Source organism: Tachypleus tridentatus, chromosome 6 (assembly GCF_004210375.1).
Source record: "Tachypleus tridentatus isolate NWPU-2018 chromosome 6, ASM421037v1, whole genome shotgun sequence".
Classification (NCBI taxonomy): Eukaryota; Metazoa; Arthropoda; class Merostomata; order Xiphosura; family Limulidae; genus Tachypleus; species Tachypleus tridentatus.
The window spans coordinates 167,285,667-167,305,641 of NC_134830.1; the positions used below are offsets into that span (position 1 = coordinate 167,285,667).

At 33.4% G+C, this 19,975-nt stretch overlaps 1 long non-coding RNA gene across 1 annotated transcript; it reads right to left on the minus strand.

Moving 5' to 3' along the window:
- Nucleotides 1–1,675: 1,675 nt before the first annotated feature.
- On the minus strand, nucleotides 1,676–14,829 carry LOC143254389 (uncharacterized). Its single transcript, XR_013030179.1, has 3 exons — nucleotides 14,667–14,829; nucleotides 6,474–6,533; nucleotides 1,676–3,786 (listed from the first exon to the last, which is right to left on the minus strand). It is a non-coding gene; the product is annotated as an uncharacterized LOC143254389 (long non-coding RNA).
- Nucleotides 14,830–19,975: the final 5,146 nt, after the last annotated feature.

Sequence of the window (19,975 nt, forward strand, 5' to 3'; positions counted from 1 at the left end):
AATTATTTTTAGCATAGCTTCTTTCGGTATTTGGACCTTATCCCATTCAAAGTTATGCGAAGAGTTTGCCACATGCTCCGCCAAAGCCGAAGCATTAATTATTCATCTTTCGACGGCGTTTTTTCATTCATTAACTCGAACCTTTAAATTTCTGCTTTTTGTCCGATATAATTTGCGTACACTTACCACACTAAAAATTAGAAATGAAATTTCTTATGTTTTTTAGGTTTCCTGTAGATGGTGGAACTATTTCCAACAAGACATGAATAATTTTTAACTGTATATTTTACGTTTATCTTTACAATAAGTTTTGTGCATTTTTAGACCTTAAATGTCCTTACGTATTTTATGAAATATATGCAAAAAAAATGGTTAATGAGTATATTTTATTTTTATATCTTTGTACTTGTTCGATGAACAAGACTCTGTTTTGAGACTCTGTTTTTTGGCTTTGAGTTGTAGACAAAAGCGAAGTAACCAAGAATTTCGGCCCTGGCATGGCCTAGCGCGTTAAGGCGTGCGCTTCGTAATCTGAGGATCGCGGGTTCGCGCCCGAGTCGCGCCAAACATGCTCGCCCTCCCAGCCGTTTATAATGTGACGGTCAATCCCACTATTCGTTGGTAAAGAGTAGCCCAAGAGTTGGCGGTGGTTGATTAGCTGCCTTCCCTCTAGTCTTACACTGCTAAATTAGGGACGGCTAGCACAGATAGCCCTTGAGTAGCTTGTGCGAATTTCCAAAAACCAAACCAAACCAAGAGTTTCAATTAAGTAATGTTTCAAGTAAAGATTAAAGAAACAAAGAAACTAAGAACAACGCCATGTACGATAATAATAATAATAAAACAAACTAGGAAAACGTTAAATTCGCACAACGTCTCCGGTCTAAACCAATTTTCAGGTGATATTTCTTGTAGCCGAACACACAGTGCATATTTGAATATCACAAAAGGGAAAAGTAATAATAAGAGAGAATATGAAACATACTTTGAATAATGATGCAACAATACTGTGGAATCAGTTGTTGGTTAATTTCTATTCCTATTCTACAAATTCATATTTTATTTAATGGTTTAGTTTTAGTTTACTTACTGATTAGGTATTATTGTTGAATTTTGATTTAACTACTAAAACTCTGGCCCGGCATAGCCAAGCGTGTTAAAGCGTGCGACCACGTAATCTGAGGGTCGCGGGTTCGCATCCCCGTCGCGCCAAACATGCTCGCCCTTTCAGCTGTGGGGGCATTATAATGTGACGGTCAATCCCACTATTCGTTGGCACAAGAGTAGCCCAAGAGTTGGCGGTGGGTGGTGATGACTAGCTGCCTTCTCTCTAGTCTTACACTGCTAAATTAGGGACGGCTAGCACAGATAGTCCTCGAGTAGCTTTGTGCGAATTTCAAAAACAAACAAACTAAAACGCTAGCGTTAAAACTTATGCTCTGAAGAATAACCGGACCAGTGATCAAAACGTTGTATCTTTTATAAAGTAATCTTCCTCACTGTAAGAGCTGTAATTTATAATAAAAATAATATACTTATTGTATTACAAGTTACAGCTTTACAGTGAGTAAGATTGTTTTTTAATAGGTACAACGTTTCGATCACTGGTGCATTCATACTCAAGCACACATTTGCTGTAAAGTGAAACATTGATAGTTTTGTTTTCGAAGTGTATTTTATTTCAGCGTACGTGGTAAAATTGATTACAGAACAAATACAACGTTTTGATCACTTTTTGTGATCATTCTGAAATACACAAGTTTCAACAATTTATTGCTATAAAAACGGTAACTTGTAATAAAATATGCTCAATCAGTAAGCAAATTTAAAATGAAATTATTAATATTTTACTTAACAACAATTGATTCGCCAGTATTGCTACGTCATACTTTAAACTATGTTTCGTACATTCAATTGTTATTACTTTTTAGTGATATTCGAATATGTTCTGTATATTTGATTTTAACAAACATCGCCAGAAGAAGGATTTATGTTCAAATAAGTTTTTTTTGTTGTTGTTTTTTTAATTTTACCGCCATCGTATCAAGCGTTTTCTTTTCTTTCTTAAATTTTGTTTTAAACCTTCTGGCTGGTGTTTACTATATTTGTATCCAAATACAGTGTCTTCGGTAAGCCTTGGGTTACGTTTATATAGTAGGCCTAATGATTAAATTATGCTACAAATGAAGTTAAATCAGATAATACTTAGTTGCATGTGGATATGTATGAACACAGTTTTTAAGTTACACACCAACAAACTCCCTGAGGAAAGGTGGGGCACCATGTTTGTTATTTTGTACAAGATTTTGGATGTGATTTTTGTGATCAGCAGCTAAAATTTATAAGGAACACCCAACAGTATTCAAGAAGCAAAAAAATTTGTTGTGCAGTGTTACCAAGGTTTCAATGGAGTAGTGTTTGTCGGTGTCAAACAGAGCATAAATATATTTTAATCCAACAGGTAGCGATGCAATATATTACTTTTAAGGTCCCTTAAAGGGTCTGTTATTATTGCTATTTTTCACTTTCGAAAGAGATTTTAAAAAGCTTAAGCATTTTTAAATGAGAAGATATGCCTTCGTGGATTTGCTCTTGTCCTTCAATTTCTTTGCTTTTGGCATCAGCTCAACCCCGGATTAAGGCATGGGTTTACCGAGCTGAAGTCCACGGCCTTAATCTCTGATTATAAATGTATTGCACATAGAGGTTCTGTCTCGAAGGAGTCTGTACAAGTTGAAAAGCCGAGGGCCAATAAAACCCTTACTCCTGCCATGGGCATCACTGTTGATAAACGGCAGAGTGAAATATTTGACCGTGTAGAAATATTTATTCCAGATATAGTTTTTCCATTTCAAATCTATAAAGCTTTATTGAGAAGCAGATTTGAATATAACATTAAAAAATATATGTCAACATTTTAAGCAGAACGTTTTATAACATTAGAAATAACTTTAACATACTTGACATGGTCATAACATGGAGAATAAACTGATAAGTAAAAAGAAAAATAACAGTTTAAAATGTAAAAGTTATGAGCGTTGATACCATACTGCTGTTTATTCACTCTTTAAAATATAATCTAATTCATATAAGTCTGATACATATGAGTTATTTTTTATGTAAGTTTCACAATTCTTTTTTATTTTGTTTAGAGTGTACTTCAAAACTGTTTTTGTTTTCAGAAAATGTGATTGTTTTTCTTTGATGGTGAATAAAACTTGCCGAAGGACCGGAAGAGGCTCATGTTTTTTTTGTGATTTTTTTACAAATCTCCATGAATTGGGCAACGTTAGTATAAATATATATACATATGTAATACAACAATGCTTTGCATTTTGAATTTATTGATTTCAGATTAAGAAGGAAACAAGGCGAAATATTTTAAAACTACAAACGTAATAACAAAAGTAAACTAGGCTTAACAAAAATTATTTTGCGTGATTGCACTACAAGATACGTTCATTGTATTGAAAATACAGCTGAATTCTAAACTTAGATTTTTATATAATTATTTTTTTTTCTTTTGCAATCGATAATATAATTTTTCGTCTTGGTGGAATCACACCAAAGTCTTTATGATTTAGAACAACGATAAATAATTAAAGACTTAAAAAAAAAGAAGAAGTTGACTCCATTTATACGAATCCTTTCAGCAGATTGGGAAACAGTGACAAGTATTTGTATAGTCGCATATTCCTCGCATGGTATTTTTGTAGATGTAGATACAGTTTCCTGTACAGAATTGGTTGTCAGTACAGTTTTCTAGCGTTTGTGCCATTATAATACCTGTAAAACAAATCAAAAGCATGGCAGAATGAAACTGATTAGCATTTTATTTTATGTTTTGTTATAATCCTTACTGAAACTTTTTTGTAATAAAATATCTAATGCGTAAAAGTCTATTTATTCTATTTATGTATCCAAAATATGGATTCAAGATATTAGAAATTTAATTGCGATTAAACTTATAGAAAGATACTTTCAAAAGTTATGATAACAAATTGTTAACACTAAAATTGGTGTTAACTATGAAAATTACAATCCCCCCTAGATCGTGTATTAAGATCCATTCAGTGAGCAAGGTGTTCAGTGTTCTTGTAGTTGCAACTATTCCCATTTCGTGTGATAAGAACCATGCATGTTCTCAAATCGTACGATAAGAACCACACTTTTCCCCAGATTGTGATATATGAATCTTGTTTTTAGTAAGGTGTTCAATATTCTGTTGGTTTATTTCATTTGTGAGTTGTCATGAATTAAGAGGTTGAAAGACTAGTTACGGTTAAGATGTTTATCTGATGTTAATTAGGATGACTCATAAGATGCAACGTCGAGGGTTTCTTTAGGCCTATAAACAAATAAAAAAATATCTTAATTTTTTTCAGACTAAGTGTTAATTAATCATTTCCAAATCACGTATTGAAAACTGAAGTAAATGGGATGTAATTAAAGTTCTTATGATACTATTATTTAATATGCAGACTATAATAAGGTTTAAGTTTTTTTTCCATTTTTAAATGTGGAAACATTGGGAAAATGTCTCCTAAGTGTTCAAAAGCTGTTAGCTGGGTTTAAAGTTTCACTCCTTCATTGGCTAAACATTTAAAAGTTCTTGTCAGACCACTTTTGAAAAACCTAAAAACTCTGGTGTTAAAGTGTATTAACAGTTTATAAATAATATAATTGTATCATGCAACCTAATCGGGTATTGCAAATATAATATTTGATAAAAGAAATTACACTATATAACACAAATTTTGTTATTGAATAGTAAGTGTTATTTCTTAATTGCTTATGTTGTAAAAGTACATAAAATGACCATTATTCCCTTCAAGCTTAGCTTTTGTGACCTGGATAATAAAATTTAGAAATTAACCTATTTTCTTTGTAAAAAGGGCAAATTTGCACATTTTCATTTACATAAAGTCTGAATGAAACAACATATGAATCAAGATTTACGTGTATTTATACTCAAGTTATACAAAAATGTTTAGAAGTGAGTAGTTTTTCGAGGTTTGCGACTGTAATGTAAATCACTTTCACGTATCAGCCCGCAAATAGTCTCCCATCATGTTTTCGTTATATGCTCCCAGGTCACAAAAGTAAAGTTTGAAGAGAAAAATAGGTATTTTCCATTTACTTTAGGCATAAGCAATTTGGAAATAACACTTTCTGCTCAGGAACAAGAAAAAGTAAAATTTTGTTACATAGTGATATTGATCAACAATGGAATGTATTTTGGCAGAAGTCAAATTTCCGTTTGTAAACTATTAAGTAAAGAAACATTTACTCTCTCTTTAAGTTCATTTCGTAACCACTGGTGATTTAAATTATTATGAACTAAGATGTGAGTATAGAAAGGTTTTAAATAGACATACTAATTTGTAACACTTTCTAGTTTTGGTATTGATAGAAACCCCATGGTTGAGACATGTCACAAAATAGTTTCTTTAGAACCTTAAGATCCTTACTTATAGCGAATATACTCATTCTCAACAGCTAACATAGCACTGAATCATATATACATGTTTTGTATGAGCAGCCAGATGTATTTGTAAGGGAGTGTAATACCATTTTCTCATGAATGAGACTAGTGGGTGAGGTAAACATGAAGCCCCTTCCTAAAGGTGATCCCAGACTTGTATAAGCTGTGATCACGTGTCCTGAATGGTTATGTGCATCAGCATCCAACAAAATTAAATTTGATTTATTGGCCTCAGTTAAAAAGTAGCTTTCTGTTGCATCCATTGAACCAATGATCTATAAGACACTAGAAATGGTACTTCACATGCTGTGAGAAATTAAGACAAAATAGTAACAACAATTATTAGGGCTTGACAAACACTTTTGGATCTAATTTCATATTGTACAGAATATCTTAATTTCGTATTTGTGCACAATAATATTTGTTCACGTTGTGCATAAAGCATTTATGTCTGTCTTTAAAAAATGCAAATAGGAGAATGGTCTGCTCAACAATTTCACCTGGTTCAACGCTACATAATCCACAAAACTATATAATAAACCAAGTACTACAGAATACATATGAACCAGATTCAGGAATATATCTCAAATGCACCCCCAACCCCCCGGACATTTTATTTGAACTTGGAAACGTTTAGTAAAGGAAATGGGGGAATATTGCATAACACTTTACCCAATTACGTTGTAGAACAGTGTTAGAGTGTAGAATTTGCTAAAATTCTTTTACATTCTCGAGCTGTGGTATTACTGCAGACAAACCAAAGCTAGAGAGTGTTACTTATCTGAGAATCGTAAAACAGTTCAATGTTCATAGTTTGGTGTCTTATGATATTATCTTAAAGAGAAATAAAGTTTCTCTCTGATTAATATTTGTAAATTATAATTTATATAATACAAAGTATATGCTAATTACTTGTTGAACCCTAATATATTTTGTCCAGTATACAATGTGGCTGACTTAAAATAAGAAGGAATTATTGAAAACTTACCTAGATTATACAACATTAAAATGAAAATAAGAACTGCTCTACCGGTTTTCTGCATGATTTCTGAAAAAACAAGACAAAACACGTCATTGTTTAAAACGAATCATCATCAGAAGGCTTGATCCTCAGAATGACTCTGGCCTTGGGAAATGTGTGTATGTATGTTTTCTTACAGTAAAGCCACATCGAGCGACCTGGGGTGTCTACCGAGGGTAATCAAACCGCTGATTTTAGGGTAGTAAATCCGCAGACTTACCTCTGTACTAGCGGGGGAAGGCTGAATAGATTTGTAACATGTAAATTTTTGTGTAATGGAGTTATTTGATCCAGGGCTTATGTGCCACCTCACTATGTCCCATCAAATAATTTGATTTTTCTTTTATTAAGAAACCCGCATTAAAGAGCTGAAAAGAATTAACTGATATGAAACCAAAGTACAGTGAGCGAAATATATTGAGATATGTACAATAATTATTCGCATAATTTAGCTCTATTTTACGTCTTGATATAAAAGCATCTTACACAAAGGTTTTGCATAAAATTAGCTTGTAAATAATCGTACAGGAGGTGAAAGAACTAATAAAATAAACCTATATCCTGCCAGTAGGTATACGTGTACAAATACATAAATGAAATACATTTATGAAATACACCAATTATAGGTGACGCAACAAGTAAACTTGAAATTATGATTTCATATCAGTTGACTTAATAATTGTAGTTACGAAGTTGAGTTTCACGTAAAAAAGTCATTCATTTTCTCATTGATAAACGGGAGTGTTAGGTCTATCCAAAGTTAAGAATGCAGTGAAAAGCTGTTTTAATTATCATATAATACGCGTCATTTAATATATAATTTAAATAACAGTTTATGTGCTTAACTGGTTAGGTTAAGCGGCGTCCTCTGTTGTTAAATTAATAGGCACTATTCTATTTGTAATATTGTATAGATATGATTAATAATTTGAATATTCCAACGCGCTCGATCTACTAGGTAACTTTCTATCCTGCATGGTATTTCACGTGGGTCTCGTGATAGAACCAACATGGCATTGTTGTACAACAAGGACAAGAATGATTCCAGGATATCTACTTGATATTCTTACCTCTGAATGTTTTGTTTTTTTTCAAAATTTTAACAAATTTATAGTCTCTATTATGTTTCAGAAATGTAGTCGAGTCATTCAGAATATTGTATACTTTACTGAGATAATCTAATTTTTCTAGAATGATAATACTATTCCCTTTAATAAGTTTTGTTATAAAATGTTATAATTACTTTCAAGATATTTAATGCTGGTATTTCTTCTTCACTTACAACATTCGAAATAATTATGGAAACTGTGAAAACAAAGGAATAAAATACAAATACTACGGAATTACCACATTTTCATCATATTAGAACGTTGTTGGTAGTTCACACTATCATTAGTCGTCATCCAACCAATCGGAAAGTGTGTTTTTATAAAACCTACAAAAGCTTGTCATACTGTACCAATTAATAGTAGTGCGTTTCTAACCATGACTGATACGAATGAAACAATAAATGAAAAGGTGTTGAAATCAAAATTTTTGCTGGTAAGAATATTTTATGCAAAAAATAACAAAAAACTACAAGATTATGTTTTATCAGAAACTGTATGAAGACTGAAAATATGAAGCAAAGCTGGTGTTGTTAAGAACACATATGTAAAAAAAAAATCGGTACTTTTCAAAGGCAGTATTAAGAACCTCAGGCTATTAGACGAGTACAAATCTTGTCAATGACGTTATTGTAAGTATAGGTGTGTATGTTTCCTAGAGAACAGTAACATATACACTGGTAAGAAATGGTATCAAAGGACTTATAGCTGTTCCAAATTCATTGCGGGAAAATTTGAACAAAATTAGATTATCATGGGCTTTGGATACAAACAGTTTGGGATAAAATTTTAAACTCGTATTCCTCACAAGTGATTGGAAATTGGAATTGGCAACAGTTTGTTTAACAGAAAAGAAAAAGAATCAAAGTCCGTGAGAGACGTGTGGAGTGAAGTATGTTAGGGATCAGTGGAAGTTTGGGCCATATCTTAGTCAATGGTGGAGTTATCTATACTAATTTGATGACATCATGACTGCTGATAAGTACAGTTAGATTCGTATCCATTATAATATTATCTTATGTGCATACTCATTTAGGTAAAGATTCACCTTCCAGTAAGAAAAATTAGCCCAAATGCACAAAAAGTGGTGAAACAATATCTTGAATTTAAAGAAGTCAACTGAACTCTCGAAACCATCACTTGTGGTACAATATAAACATTTCTGAGGCTGTAATAAGTGTAAAAACTGAGATTGCCAATAGTAGACCTCACAATTTGGTTGAATTGTAACGAGTAATATTTGGAACATTCTTCAATCGAAGTCAGAAAGACTGTATGACAGCATGAAAAAGGGATGAAATGCTCTGTTTACAATAAAAGGCTAACATACTAGATATTGGTGTATTGCATAATTATTTGCATTGATTTCGTATTTTTATTGACAATGTTTTATATCAGTAGTCAGCCCAGCACAGTGCATCCAAAGGATGTCGCTTTACGCTGATTGGCTGCCGCAGAGGAGGAAGCGATGTCCTCAAAGGTGATCAGGTTATTGTTCCAAGTTTTCAGGAACTCGTTACTAGGCTTCCACGACAGGAAGCCATGATGAATGATTACGTATAGCACCATAACGTGGAGAACGTGTTTTTAAGTCACCAAGACAGGCGGCCATGACTCATACAATACATGACTCAACAAGAATAAAATTAATAATTAATTTGATAGTTAATTAATTAAATCATCACTAAGAAGGACATTTAAAACTAATTAATGAAACATTTGTGAATAAATTGTCATAAAATAGGACTCTTAATATTAGTTCATTAATCCATTTATAATTAATTCATTAAATCATTTATAATTAATTCGTTCTAATAAGAATGCTTAATACTAATCGATCAGTTAATTAATTATTCGTAAAATGGATATTTAAAAGTAGCCCCGCTGGTGGTACACCAATATGTCTGCAGACCCACATCGCAAGGAACTGGGTGTCGATACCCGTGATGGGTAGAGCACAGGTGGCCCATTGTGTAGCTTTGTGCTTAATTCCAAACAAATAAAACTTAAAACTAACTAAACCATTTATAATGAAATTGCCATAAAAAACGGGCACTTAAGGCTAATTAATTCATTCTAAAGAGAACGAGATGATAATTAAAATTTGTTTAAATATTTTCAATACTAAATTATTAGTTGATTAATTTGTCTTAAAACAATGATACAATAATTAGAACTAAATATTTTCAATTATGTTAAATATTATTTATTGTAACAGGCGCACAATACGTGATTATTGATTGAAGTTGATGTTATGCAATAATTAAAACTTATAGTTTTGCTCATTTGACTTTATACAATAATTTATATCGTCAATAAAACGCTTATCAGGCAATAAAACTTTTATTAATTTTACATTATGCAACAAAATAATTTACACTCGTCACTTTATCTCATGATTAACAAATGCAGAGTTCTAAAAGAGACCATTATGTTTCCTTATGATTAATTAGGCCTAAAAGGACATTACGATAATTAAAACTTGCTCATTCAAGTGATTAAAGATTTTCAGTGCTAAATTATTGCATTTCTTGCTCCTTAAGGATTATATCTTTTTAATGCACGATTATACGTTTAAATCACCCTGAAAAAGGTAATATCATGCAATAATTAAAACGTTTACTTTTGACAACAATTCACGTTGTCAATAAAATGGTTATTATGCAATAGTACTTTTACTGATTTAAAACAAAATAACTTACACATATTTTACAAAGGCGGGCATTCATATATAGTTAACCACTATTATTACCCTAGGATTTTAAGAAATACACTGTGACAATATATGAATGAATTTAGGATGAATTAATTAGACTTATGTGCCCTTTCTAAGGCAGTTTGATTATAAACGACTTAATTAACTAGTGTTTGGAATTTGTTTTGGAATTTCGCACAAAGCTACTCGAGGGCTATCTGTGCTAGCCGTCCCTAATTTAGCAGTGTAAGACTAGAGGAAAGCAGATAGTCATCACCACCCACCGCCAACTCTTAGGCTACTCTTTTGCCAACGAATAGTGGGATTGACCATCACATTATAACGCACCCACGGCTGAAAGGGCGAGCATGTTTGGTGCGACCGGGATGCGAACTCGCGACCCTCAGATTACGTGGTCGCACGCCTTAACACGCTTGGCCATGCCGGGCCTTAACTAGTGTTAAGCATCCTCTTTAGGACGATTAATTATAAATGATTTAATTAACTGATTTTAAATTATTTAATTAACTGATTTTAAATTATTTAATTAATTAGTGTTAAGTGTCATTTTTAGGACGAATTATTATAAATGATTTAATGTTAAGCATCCTTTTTATTACGATTTGATTATAAACGTTTTAATTAATCATTGGTAGGCATTCTTTTAGAGGACGATTTAATTAAGTAACTATCGAATTATTGAATTATTGATCAGTTATATTTTTATTGAGACAAGTATTGTATAAGTTATTATGTTTTCATTCATGATGGACAACTGCCATGGCGGACTATAAACAAGACCATATCGACCTGCCATCTGATGGCAGGACGTGGAACTATAATTTTGCCATCTTTTGTTACATCACTCCTTCTACTCTTCCCTGAGGCAGTCAATAAGCGTGAGGTGACATCGTTTGGATACGATAATATGGGGCTAATTACTTATATAAAGCGGTAAAAAGGAGAGTTGTTTTCTACTTTAGTAAATTCTCCATATTATTTGGTATTTGTGACTAATGTATTCCGTTCATTTGTATGTTTCCATAAGTATTTTCAATGTTGTATAGTTAAAGGTTTATATTCTAAACTATAACCATCCTGAGAAGTTGAAGTTCAATGAAAGATTTTACCAATTCTTATCAAATGTGTTTTATTTTTAGAAAGTTTCCGCAAGGGCAACTGAAAATTTAGAAAATAGTCTTTAAATTGTAATTTATTAGGAATGTTAGTGCTTTGACCGATAGCTTAAACTTCAGTACACTTTCAACATTCATTGACATTAATTAATTAAATCAATGAATAAACTTACGCATAGCCAGGTGGAAAAGGTGCTTGACTCGTAATCTGAGGGTTACGGGTTCGAATCCCCGTCAAACTACAACATGCTCATCCTATCAGCAGTTGGGGCGTTATAATGTGACAGCAAATCCCACTATTCGTTGGTGAAAGAGTAAATCAAGAGTTGGCGGTGGATAGTGATGACTATCTACCTTCCCTCTTGTCTTACACTGCTAAATTAGGGACGGCTAGTGCAAGCAGCCCTTGAGTAGCTTTTCGCGAAATAAAACAGAAACAAACAATGAAGCAGCAACTTAATGAAGTTTACTTCAGCATTTAAACTGCTGCTTAAACTGTAAAGAAATATTATGGATCTATTAATGCTTCACTGAATAAATTACACGTACTGGTGTCTATTATATTCCATCTCGTCTGGTGTTCTTGAAAGGAACGGAGGACATGTTACATGTTTTACGTTGCTGGCATTCATACTAATATGCCCTTGAGATGAAATTTATTGTGTTTGGTTTTTGTTTGCTTATTTCGTGTTTAGCACAAAGCCACACAATGGATTATATATGCTCTGTTCTTCATGGGTTGGAAAATTCATAAATGTCGATCTATTTTTGCATTAAAATTTTAAACATTTGGAATTTATAATAATCGTATTTGTCAGCATCGTATTTTCTGGGTGCTTATAAGCTATTTAAGCAAGCACCTGTAGACAAACATAAGTAAAATGGGAACCTTATTATAATATTGATAATGAGCTGATATATGTATTTATGATTTTTAGCCAATATATTTATGTTTATATATATACACCAAACATGCTCGTCCTTTCAGCCGTGGGGGCGTTATAATGTAACAGTCATATTCAAAACAAAGAAACTAACTGTATGTTAAAAATTCATTTTTATGAAAACACAGTTTTTTATCTTGCAAAAGGGTGCTGAAAAGGGTGTTAAGAACACGTACAAGGTAAGTTGTAAGTTTTTACATAAACGTACAGGTGGTAAGAGAAGAATACAATCTACATGTATCCAGATTAACGCAGATGTTAGAACATATGTGGAAAACAAAACGAACATAAGCGTTGCAAGGCCATCGTCAAATATAGTAACCTCTCCATGGTTAAGCTATAAGTCTGAGGGCTTATAATTCTAAAAAACTGGTTTTGAATCCTGTGGCTAACATAGCACAGGTACGGTCGTGGTCAACATGTTTATATATTTTATAACATATAAAATTATTATTGTTAAGGTGGAATAAATATATACTTAAGTGTTGTCAAACTGAGAAATGTACGCTATATTAAATATCCATATATGTAACATGTATAATGAGACATCTTCTATGGACATCGTGAACGATTTATTAAAATAACAAACAATTTTATCAGACACTTGTAGATAGATGTGTAATTCAGCATTTTACCTATCACAACGAAATCTTACCAAAACATGTATAATGACAAAATATAACACCGAATTATTCTAAATAGCGTCTGAAATTTTATATCAGTTGAGCCAGGCCAAAGTGATCTATAGCTGTTAAAATATCCAGAACAACAACAAATGTTTTTAGTTGTTAGCATGTTTTTGTAATGCAGTCGAAGTACTTATTGATTTATGTTTGAACTAATTTGTATGTTGTCTACAAAATCCACGTTTTTGTAACTGAAAGGATATCCAGTCACTGGGTTAATCAATGATACATTTTCCAAAAGTATATGGCTGAGTTTATACCTTCTTTGTTCCAAGTCTGTTGGGAGTTCGAAAAGGTGTAGTTCATTACATCATGGTTTAGGTTTTCTTACATTATGTGAACCACCTTATATTTCTTAGTGAAGCAGATTAAAATTTTATTTGAGTGAAATAAAAGAAAATGGAAATATATTTTTCATATTGGCCATTAAAACTAGATTTACAGCATCATCCTATATTTACTTATTGTTAATAATATAATCTTTTATTCAAGTTAACAGTCTGTAGAATTTCGATTTTATAAGTGGCTTCGCCTCATCTCTCAAACTTTTAATCAAGATGTGTAGTATTGGAATTATTAACAATCAAACACTTGCATGTACTAAACGTCTCTCGGTAGCTCAATGGCAAGTCTAAGGACTTATCACGTTATAAAATGGGTTTCAATACTCGTGGTGAACACAGCATAGATAGCCCAATGTGAAGCTATATTAACAAACTAATACCTACTAAACGTTATAGGACGAAAAATTAATAAATTTGAATCAAACGTTCATTGCCGAGTTGAGGTTTTAATAAAAACCGCTTATAACCGAACCAGTAAATGGGTCATCAGGTTTGTTTTGACACACAAGTTATTTGGTTAGGAAATTTGTGACGTTTATTTGAGCTTTTACTTAGCAAACAAAAGAAGAAACAAAGGGACGTGAGTTATCCGGTTTGAACTTATAAAATAATTACTCAATTTCTAACAGTTTGGTATGCAAGATTACTTATCAGTTCGTTTACGCGTGTGGAAAACTGTCTTTTTTCGTTTTTTATTTATCTTAGAACTATTTTGCCTTTTTAAGTTTTAAAATTAAAACTTTCGGGTAATTTCACATATTTGTCTATCACCTTCCCCAGTTAACGAAGGTATAGAGAAAGTTTGTTTTGTTTTTTTGGAATTTCGCACAAAGCTACGCAAGGGCTATCTGTGCTAGCCGTCCCTAATTTAGCAGTGTAAGACTAGAGGGAAGATAGTCATCACCACCCACCGCCAACTCTTGATTTACTCTTTCCACCAACGAATAGTGGGATTTGCTGTATGATTATAACGCCCCAACTGCTGATAGGATGAGCATGTTGTAGTTTGACGGGGATTCGAACCCGCGGATTACGAGTCGCACGCCTTACGCGCTTGGCCATGCTAGGCCATAGAGAAAGTAGAAACAAGACGTGTTTTTATATTCTTATTAGATATACACGCCAGAAACCATGCACTGGCTTATTCCTACAACTATGATTGACCACGTATTTATATATACATATATATATAATCAAAACATGGACTATACTATCGCACATAAATATGAGAAAAAAATCTACCTCCTACCTTCCTTTCTTGTTCTTCACGTACACTGAAGTGTAAGAGCTTTCGTCTGGAAATTAAACGTTATGATAAAATATATACATGAAGTATAGAATATTTTATCGTCAGGACACAGGTGCAGTATTGTTATTGGTTTTTCAGTAAAACAGAAGGCACAGAGTCACGAACACAGCTGGAGAGTCCCTCACAGGTTGGAAACATGTAGCTGCACAGAATCTTGTTATTTTGCTCAACGAAACGAAGTATTATAAACAAGTGCTTGCAGACTATGTACATATCAGGTCTTATTCCATATTGAATATTATCATTTTGTATTAACGCTTAACAAGAAGTCACGTCGTAGCTATACATAGAAATGATGGCATTACATTGAAACGACTTTGTTAATCAGCAAGTCGCGTGACAATTACAGTCAGTATAAAGTTGTGGTGGAACAGATGGCATCAGAACGACATCTTGACATTGTTGATTAGAAATATGGTTCCAGTTAAGAGTTACTGCGTTTTGGAGGGATATGCAACAACTCTTTTTGAAGCAATATTTTTCTGTAATATGCTGGTTAAAGACATAAGGATTTCTGGGGTTAACAAAGGGATGACAGATTCGATTGCCGAACCCGATGTCATCCTCCGGGATTCTGTTAAGGTTTATAATTTTTTCTATGATGTTTTGAGGAAATTTGTTGATGTTGATGAACTCTTGTTTTATTTTGTCTAATTCGTTGTTAATTTTATCTGGTGAGCATAGTTTTGTAACTGTGTTTATTTGGTTTCTTAGTATGTTGAGTTTTTGCTTTGTTTCATGTGCTAAGTCCCAGGGAATGTATAATCCAGTATGGGGAATTTTTTCTGTGGATTTCTGTTCTGAATTATGAATCAGTTCTAGTGATCTTGAGGTCAAGAAATGCTATTTGGTTAGTGTTTTCCTGCTCACAGGCGAAATTAATGTTTGGGTGTGTCGAGTTAACTGAGTGAAAAACTAAGTATGTATTCTGTAGATGTGAATCAACATCTACAGAACACACATCTCATTCCTAAGACATGTATCCGTTAATGGCCATATTCAAATTTTCTCTTTCTTAACCTGAAGATGACCTAGGAAGGTCAAACCGTTGTTCTCTCCTTATTGATAAAGTGTTAATACCCATACCAGCTGTTCTGAGATACATTTTATTTCAAGTGGGTTTCTCGTCCTCAAGAATAAAGTATATTTTGCAACGCCATCTGGTAAGGATAAATTACAGCTGTTTTAGTTTTGTTACAAATGTTCAATGTGAAGCTTTAATCAATTTTATTATACACTTCATTTTAATATATTATTGCGAATATTATAAATTATTTTTATTTGTGAAATAAATTGAGTATTCTGATTGATTAAAATTAAACACAAAGCTACACAATGGGCTCTCTGAGCTTTGTCCATCACGGGTATCGAAATCCTGTTTCTAGGCATGTGAGTCCGCAGATATACTGCTGTGCCGTTGGGGTGCTATGTAAAGAAATACAAATGGTAAGCTTCAAGCCTTTGGTCTTCTACCCTGTCTTTTTTTTCCATACAATTCACTGCTGAGTTGATTACATATTTACTTAACGTTTACAACATTTTTGATAAAAATATAAGGATACAAAAACTAATTTGTTTAAAATAAAATTACCAGCTTTTATGGTTCGCAAGCATACCTTTCTAGAACACAGTACCCATTATCCTCTTATTTATGCAACGTTCAAAAGCAGCACACTTTGGTTATATATCAATATATATCATTACGATATCTGATGTGGTCTTTATACGTTGTTATTTGTGATACGTTTATAGCATTAATTTGAACTTTAGATAAATGTGATTCGATATGTTTCTTGCAATGAGACTAACGCTCTTTCTCTTGAAAGATGTAGCGAGACCTGTATTAAGAAACATAAGCAATCGAACACAAACAGCAAGTGAAACGTTTGAGAATGGGCTTCCATTTCAATGACAAGGATCACACGTCACCAGGGATCAAGGTGATCTTGACCTGCACTGGAACAAGAAGTTAACGTGACTCGTCAGTGCATTACGCTTGACATAGTTTCAGATTCCTTTGCAGTCATGCGAGATCATGTGTTTCATGGAAATCTCCTTCTTCGGAATGTTGTTTCCTTAAGATGTGCATCATTATAGGATCTTGCTTTATAATGAAGCACTGTTGGCCAATGTCATATGTTTGCAGCTAGAATGTTATTTCTGTAAATAAACCTTATAATAGGGTTTGGGTTTGGTTTGAATTCCGCGCAAAACTAAAGAAGGGATATATGCGTCAGCAGTCCATTATCCAGCAGTGAAAGACTAGAAGGAAAGCAGCTAGTCATCACCACCCACCGTGAACTCTTGGACTACTCTTTTACCAACGAATTGTGGGATTGATCGTAACTTTATAAGGCCCTCATGACTGAAAGGGTGACCATGTTTGGTGGGACGAGGAGTTGAACCCACGACCTCCAAATTGCATGTCAAGCACCCTAATAATCTGGCTATACTGAACCAAAAAGTATTAGAAGTGCATGATTGTGGTTAATCACTTTTTGATAGTCACTTCCAACAGACAAGTATAATGATTTTTCAAACTTCTTTCTGAAGTTTTGATTTGAGGAGGAGGTACCAACGTTTTAGAAAATAAACTTTGGAGACGGCTCGAGTAGTAGCAGAGGAAATTTTATTACAAATGTACAGCGTTTCGATAAGTTTATGTTGTCATTAGGTCACATGGCTAGAGTGGTGGATTTTCTTGAAGGGCCTGATATACCATTGTATACGCTCGTTTTGGCTTCTGTTGTATAAACCAAGAACTCTTTCTGTGATGATTTTACTCTGAGAAACATGTACCAAGCTCCAACCAGCCCTGAAATATCTGAGAGGAACACCATATCAAGTGCTACAAGTGGTGGCCAGACTCAGCTTAGGTTTTATTAGTTGAACACCGAAACAAGTGCTACATGTTGGTGGCCAGACGTAACTTGGATTCTATTAGTTTTTTTTTATTTAAGCAAAAGGATTTATCCTTCATTTATTTTCTTATAGTAAACCGCTGTTTAAAATCAGTACGCCTAGCTACTCTGTTATAAGGCTTTGTATAGGCTGTTGATTTTGTAGTGACTTTACATACCTTACCCAGTGTTCCTTTAATTCAAAATGAAATCTGTAGGGGAGAATTAGCATCAATGGTTGTGCCATGAACAACACTGGAGAACTCGAATAGCTCTGCCCATTTGCTGGAAAGCAGTGCATTTGTCTTGTGGCATTGGCATGTGTGGGTGGTTAATTAATCTTTGGTATGTTCAAATTAAGTGTGATGATGGTGCACAGGTAAGATGAACTATTTCAAATGTTACCTCAGTAACTACCACTGCAGCATATTCTTCTGTTGTAACAGGTTCAAAGATGCAACTGATACTTTGTAACCACGGAAAATGTCTCTGTAAGGTTGAGGATGTGTATTGACACTCAAGTGATGTTTCATTATCCCATTGGGTAACCTCTCAATGAACTTGCCAATGAGAATATCTTCGCAATCTTCTAAAGTATCACAGAATAAGATTTATTGTGTATGTGGGGCAGATGATACAGATAAGAAACCAAGCTCTTGGTTATAGCATTTTTTCTAAGCTTTAAACTTGGCCCGGTAAATTGCTCGATCTTCCACTTAGTTGAACTGTTACAACTTAGTAATTCCACTGATGAAGTTGTATCTCGCTAAAGCTCTTGACAGAATAAAGGTTTAGACCACCCAAGCTTCTGATCAAGCATTGTACTTCCTGATTGGTATAACAGTCATTCCAAGCATTTACCTGCCTGAAATGTTTCCAATGATCTCCCTTTAATGCATCATTGGCTGTTGGGATTGAATCAACTGTGTCTCACTTCTATGGATCTGTGGCTACAGCCAAGGCTTCTTCCCTACGAGCTCTTGGCTAACACTTGACTGAAGTGCCAAAGATGTTGTAGATTTGGAGTGGAAGACATATTCATAGATCCAACATTTATATTATGATTGGTTCTTACCAAGAAAGCAAAGCAGTTAGTTGCTCCGACTTTGCACAGTTCCAGGTTTTTCTGTGACTCATTGGTTGCTCTGTAAGGAAACATTCCAGCTTGTAGAGTCTTGACTGTCCAGTGGATCACTGTCTTCACTAGTTGGTGTCTGCTGTCTCATTTGGTAATAAAACAGTTCTGACTAGTGAACTTTATCCATCAGCAGCACATACAATATTTCTCAATCTTGGTGTAGCTGCTAGGAAACTGTTATTAAAAAAGTAACCAAACCAAAAACTTGAGATTGGCTTTGGACTACAAGTGGTGAAATAAGAAAAGTTAATGACAAGTGTTTTTCAAGGATGATTTGAAGTTGGAATTGTTTGACAACGATTACAAAAGTTTATTTAGTGGCGGAGACGAGAACCATTATCAGTGTGAAACATCTACAAAGAATTATGGTGGTTTTTTTTAGTACAAGTTTGGGACTATGCTTCAGTTATTAGTATCAGTGATCTACACAAAACAGATTATATGCTGACTGTTGATAAGTACAGTCAGATGATATGTATCCATTTTGCTATTTCCTTAGGATCATGAGTTTATTAGGATGGGGTTCATCTTCCAGTACAAAATGATTTTAAGCACAGAAAAAAATGTGGCGAACCAACATCTTGATTTTAAATAGATCAACTGTACTCTCGAAAACAATTTATTCTGAACAAAATTTCGATATGAACATTTTTGAGGTTGTAATAAGTTTATGTCAAACCTGGGTATAAGTGAATTCACTCAGATATTTGAAACAAAATTATACCTTTTATTTTTGTAACTGGTATATATTTTTATTTTGTTTGTCTTGCCAAAGCACACATTTACTATTAATATATACATGTTTTTTTTCAAGGTTATTAGTTCTTACTGTTGAAGTGTTCCGTTTTCATATTTAATTATTAAAAGGAATATTTATTTTCTAATGTTTGTTATATTTTCATTGTTCATGGTGTGTGTGTGTGTCTCAAGTTTTTATTCTTTTCTATTTACCTGCTTGTTATGTCATAAATCATGCTCATTCCGTTTAAAGTTAAGGATAGCTGGGACTGGTTGAAACACATCAGATGTTTATTTTTCTCTTAGTTTAGAAAGGTAAACACGAAATTTATTTATTTTTTTACAACTACACGAGTTCACTCATGTGTCAATGCATAAGTGTGAATTACACTGATATTATTCTTGAACCAGCTACAGAATGCTATAGGTAGTATTTATAGATTTTTCCATAGTTGGTGTTGCTAAAGATTTCC